The sequence below is a fragment of the Vulpes vulpes genome, chromosome 15, assembly GCF_048418805.1.
Source record: "Vulpes vulpes isolate BD-2025 chromosome 15, VulVul3, whole genome shotgun sequence".
In the NCBI taxonomy this organism is placed as follows: Eukaryota; Metazoa; Chordata; class Mammalia; order Carnivora; family Canidae; genus Vulpes; species Vulpes vulpes.
The window spans coordinates 81,129,429-81,135,428 of record NC_132794.1 but is presented as its reverse complement, the minus strand read 5'-3'; positions in this window follow the sequence as shown (position 1 = coordinate 81,135,428).

Here is a 6,000-nt window from a genome sequence, read left to right as displayed (position 1 = left end):
AGTATACAATGGTGCTTAAACTGATTCCAGGTGGAAAAATGGTAAAACGTATAAAAATATACACATTTTTCTTTGTAGTTAGGTAAAGATAGGCATTTCCAGCTGTACAGTGGTTAAGAAATGTATAAATATAATGTTTACACAGAATTTTTTTGACATTTCTAGATAGATAAGATGTATTCAGTGATAAAAATACATATTCAGATCCTTCATGATTAGTTAAGTATACTTGTCAAGGCACCTGGACACTATATGAAGACAAATTTTTCCCACTAAAATCCTAGTAATGTCAAGCCAAAGATGGTCCTGCCCTAGTGCACCCAGGGGATCCCTGACCCGGGAGGGGGGCAGCACCAGTCAGCAGTGAACATGGATAGGAGCATGTGACCATAATGGTGCTCACTAGGCACTAAGTCTGTAGCAGGGCTCATGTCACATTACCTCCACTAGGTAGGTTATTCTATCAACCCCAGTTTAGAATAAAGGAACCTGGGCACCAACAAAGAACATCTGGCACAGTAGGAACCCCATAAACCTTTTAAATGTCATGAGAATTGGTGGGCTAGTCCTGACTTTTAAAGAAAACTTCAAATTTGAACAAACACTCCCAAATTGGGACATCTGAGTGGCTCTGGGGTTGAGCATCTACCTTTAGCTCAGGCGTGATTCCCAGGTCCTAGGATCTAGTCCCGCATTGGGCTCCCTACAATGGAGCCTGCTTCTCCTTCTGCCTATGCCTCTGCGTCTCTTTCTGGGTCTCTCGGGAATGAATAAATAAAATCTTTAAAAAAAAATAAATAAAACAAAACAAAAAGCCCCCAAATCCCAAACCTGGGAGTCCTCCTAACCTGGGAGGGTCTCGGCAAGGAAGTAACGCGGCAACAGTCCTCTACTGCCACCTTGTGGCTATGCGGGGTGGACTCGTCCCTGTCTCCCACAAATGAAAACTGCAGGGAAATCCCACACCTTTACTTGCCTGATTCAGAGGTCAAGCCCCAGGAAGGTCCCTGGGTGGATAAAATGATGAGGCAACCCCTCAGGGGTAGGCCTGGTGCCTACCTAGGGGCGAGTGGCTGGGCCTGGCCTGAAAGGTACCACAGAGACATCTGGAGTCACAGGAATGTCAGACAAGAACAAATGTAGCAAAGCTTTGAGAGACACCTGGACATAGCAAAGATACAGAAATAGAGAGGCAAACACCTCAGAGACCCAGAAGGATGAAAGAGAGGGGGGTAAGGAAGGGAGCTTATTGCAGGGCATTCCCCGGATGGACTAGGATGCTGCCCTGTTGCAGTAGGTCCAGCTGTCCAGCTTCCCAGACCTTCACCCCAGCTCTCCTCTAGCCAGTGTTTGCCTATCCTCTTTCGTATACATGATGTGCATTTTCATATACATAAAAATGCCTACGGCACTTGCCTGGGAGAAAACAAAAATTACTGTGGGCTTTCTCCCAACTGGCTCTCTTACTGAGGCTGATAAACAGCTGTGAATTTGGAGGGCCCGTTAATCCTCCCTGGGTTTCAGTGAAGACTTCTGCCTGGCTGACAAAAAACAGGTCCTGTCCCAACCCACCTCCTCACCTGCACCGAGCACTCCACTCATTTACCACTTCACCAGCAGAACCAGGACTCCATCCGTGCCTGTGGCACCAGGCAGGCTCTGGGAGAACTGGGGGTGCAGTAACTGTGGAGGGATGGAGAGGGTAGATGGGAACTCACATGTTCCACCCACTATCCTCCTGCATTCCCTTCTTACACTCCCCACTGCCTGTCAGCCCCTGGCCACATTCAGTTTCTTCAAGCACCACCACCACCACTGCCACTGTCACTGGCCCTGAGGCCTAGATAATGGCACCTGACCTGGATTCTCATTCTGGTCTCACCACTTACCATCTGGCTCTCTGTGTTTCCACTTCCTTGACTATAAAACAGAATACTGATAGGGTCCACCTCACAGCGGTGTGGTGAGGAGTCAATGAGTTCATGTTGCAAAGTGTAATACTGAACAGTGTTAAGATGAGGGACCTTGGGGGACACCAGGGTGGCTCAGCCGTTGAGCCTTTGCCTTCGGCTCAGGTGGTTATCCCAGGTCCTGGGATTGAGTCCCACATCGGGCTCCACGCAGAGCCTGCTTCTCCCTCTGCCTGTGTCTCTGCCTCTCTCTGTGTGTCTCTCATGAATAAAAAAAATAAAATCTTTAAAAAAAAAAAAAAAAAGACAAGGAAACTTGGAGTCACACTGGCCTGGGGAAATTCACTTAATCTCTCCAAACTTCAGTTTCTTGTCTGTAAAATGGGTACAGTGACTCTAAATTCGTCAGTTGTGAGTATCCAACTAAATGTCGTGAGAGACTCTAAAGGACCTGAGATGTGAGACCTGGCTCTGGTGGCTATCAAATGTCCCATCCCCTCAGCTGTGCCTCCTCATCCATCCACACAACCTAGCCTCCACCTCTTCCTCTTCATCCCTCTCCATAAAGTCTGGCCTGCCCAGCCTACTGGCTGCTAATCCTCAGAACATTCCCTCCATTCCTCATTGATCCCAGGCTGTCCGAACAACAGCTGCTGGTCCTCAGAATAATCCCTCTATTCCCATTTCAGAAACCAGCTGTACCATTTCCATGAAAAACCTGGAAGGCCTTCCTTAAATTAGCAGTCCCTTTGCTCCCTCATAGCTTCCTCCTGCCAAGCATCAACTATGCTTCACCTGTGCTCTGGTTGCTTTTCTTGCACAACATAAAGTACGATAGTCAAACAAGTTAGCACCAAGTCCTGTTTAACAGACCTGTTATTACTGGGGCAGGTGAAGCCTCTCTGTATACACATGACCTCACTCTGTTCCTTGCTTTTTAGAGGCAACCTTATCTGAACTGTGCACTTACTTTTTATATTATCTATTCCAGTACTTTCATTCATAGTTTTACACTATACAGTCTTAATCTATATATAAATGGCATTCTTCTACAACTTTTTTTTCATTCCATACTCTGGTATTTACCCTAATCCATGACTAAATCACTCACTTCACCACCAAATAACCCAAGAAATGCCATAATTTTCTTTCTCCAGTCATTGGATATTAACACTGTTTCTGGGTTTCCTTCTATCACAAACAGTCCTGATGGGAACATTTCTGAGCTACTAAAGCTACCAATGCTTAAGCCTGGGTTCCAACCCCCAACTTCACCCAAGCCAGGCCACTGTCCACAGTCAGATGACCCTCCACTACAGCTTCCCTTGCCCAGATCCCTGCCCATGTCCAGACCCCCTCCCCCACATCTCCCACAACCAGATGACCTCAAAGCTCTGTCCCCCTAACCCTAGGCCACTCCACAAGCTCTGGGATCCACCCTCATGTCTGTCAGCCCCACATCTGGGCCCCTTCCCCAAAGCCAGGGCAGGCTGGAACACAACTCCCCACCCCAGGGACTGACCCTCCTCCAACACCCAACTGCACCCACACTTGGGCCTCCTTCCACAACCAAACACCCTCTCCTATGTCCCCCAGTGTCCCTACACCCACATTCAGGCCCCTCCCCCACACAAGCCCAGGTCCTCTTCTCCCAGGTCCCCAAGCCCCACCCCAAGTCTGCATCTCCCCAAGCTCTGGCCACAACCTTCTGGGCCTCTCCTACTCTGTGTACCCACAGCCCAGTCTCCTCCTCATGAGTGGCTTCTCCCCACCACACACACACACACACACACACACACACACACACACACACACACAGACCTTGTCTGCCCAGCCCCACCCCCTCGCTCCCCTCATCCACCCTTATCCTCCCCCCTCCATGCCCAGACCTCCCACACACACTATGCAGGCTCCACAGAGACCCCTTCCTCCTTCTCCAAGACGCTCTAGGCCTGGCCCCATCCTTCCTTCCCACACATACTCCCAGGGCCTCTTCCAAGGCCTCTGGAGGTTTGGTGGCAGAAGTGTATGGTGAAGACTGGTCAATGCACAGGAAAATGTGAAACATCCTGCCATCTGGCTGCTCATACATAAAAAACACTCCATAGAGGCTTTCCCAAATTTGACAGCACCCAAAACTTTTATAAGACATTAGCAATGATAAATTGTGAAGCTTTGAAAGCAAATTTTCTAAATTATCAGTAAAAATGTTTTTAGAAGAGTAGTTTAATCACTCTAGGGGCACCTTGATGGCTCAGTCTGTTAAGGGTCTGCCTTCATCTGAAGTCATGATCTTAGGGTCCTGGGATCTAGCCCCCTGTCCGGCTAACCAGGGAGTTTGCTTCTCCCTCTCTCTCTCCTTCTACCCCTCCCCTGCTCGTGCACTCTCTCTCTCTCTCTCAAATAATAAATAAAAATCTTTGAAAGAAGAGTTGGGTTAATCACTCTATAGAAGGCTCAGTTATCTTCCCTTCTTTCTCATAGAAATTATTCTAATTTTACATATTCTAACTTAAAATATTGAAAATCACTATCATATGAAGTAGTGGCTATGATTATGCAGTTAATATTACCAGTAAAGTTAATATTGACAGGCAATTAATTTTAAAATTTGTTATATTAAAATTTTTGTTGTCAGCTTTTTAAAATTTGTGATTGCTTTGCTTTGTCATTATAAACAAATATAAGGGATCCCTGGGTGGCTCAGCGGTTTAGTGCCTGCCTTTGGCCCAGGGTGTGATCCTGGAGTCCTGGGATTGAGTCCCGTGTCGGGCTTCCTGCATGGAGCCTGCTTCTTCTCTCTCTGCCTGTGTCTCTGCCTCTCTCTCTCTGTGTCTCTCATGAATAAATAAATATTTTTTAAAATAAAAATTAAAAAAAATAAGCAAATATAAACCTTCAGGGCTGCCTGGCTGTTCAGTCTCTTTTTTTTTTGGTTCAGTCTTTCGAGCGTATCACTCGCTCTCAGGGTCGTAGGTTTGAGCCCCACCTTGGGTATATAGATTACTTTAAAAATAATATATATCACACAAACATTATGCTCATAATTTTGCGTTCTCTTCCTAGAGAGAACTTCTGGCATTGTGCGGCTTCAGCTTCCACTTCTGGGATCTGCCCATGGGGGTGTTCTGGGGCAGGTGTGCTTATTCTCTGAGTGACATACCTGGGGCATCACCGCTGGGCACCAGGTTCACACAATTTCAGTTTTCATAAGTAATGTTGTTTTTTAAGACAGGTGTACCCCTTTAAAAATGGAGCTGAGATCTGTGTACCCCACTGTGCTCAGACCTAGAAGCCCAGAAGGTCTCAGTCCTTTGGAGGAAAGAGTAGAATATAGCAAACTCCACCCACCTCTAGCAGCAAAACTGGTTCTCCAAGGGCGTGTGGTGGAGGGAATGGCTTCAGCTCTCGCTGTGGAAAATCCCAATGTTGATCATTAGACGTTAATACATTAATATTTTACTAGTTTCTTAAGAACTTAAGGTAAGTATACACCAACCTACAAGGCATTTTAATTTTACATTACAGGAAAAAGTTAACACTGCTACTCAATTTTTACAATATGATTTATTTCCCATTGTTTACTAAACTTCAGTTTCTCAATAGTTCTTTTTAGTTTGGTAAACATTGCTTGGAGGAACTTGTTATTCTCTTTTGTAATCTGATTGGAGTAGAATATAACACTAACTCCCTTTGTCCACTGGTAAAACTGCATAACAAATGACAGTAAAATGTTGCAGGGTTTTTAAATTAGCTAATGCAGTGGAGACAACAAAGACTTTGTCCAGCTTTGATTGTATTTGCATTCAGATTTCAAGCGGCCACAAATTCAATGCATTCTTTAACTTCACAGACAAGCTTCTGGAAACTACTGACATTCAGAGTCAACATTCTGTGCTATCACAAAACTAAAGTCAGCTCCAATGCAGAATCTTTCCAATCATAGTGCATTTGGTCTCTTGAACCACCATTTTTAGTCTTTTGATTTTCAACAGTGCCAGTAAAAACATTCTTTTATTCTATGACTGACAATAACTAATTTTCCTTGTAAGACACTTATTATAACTAACTTACATAAAAATATAGATTG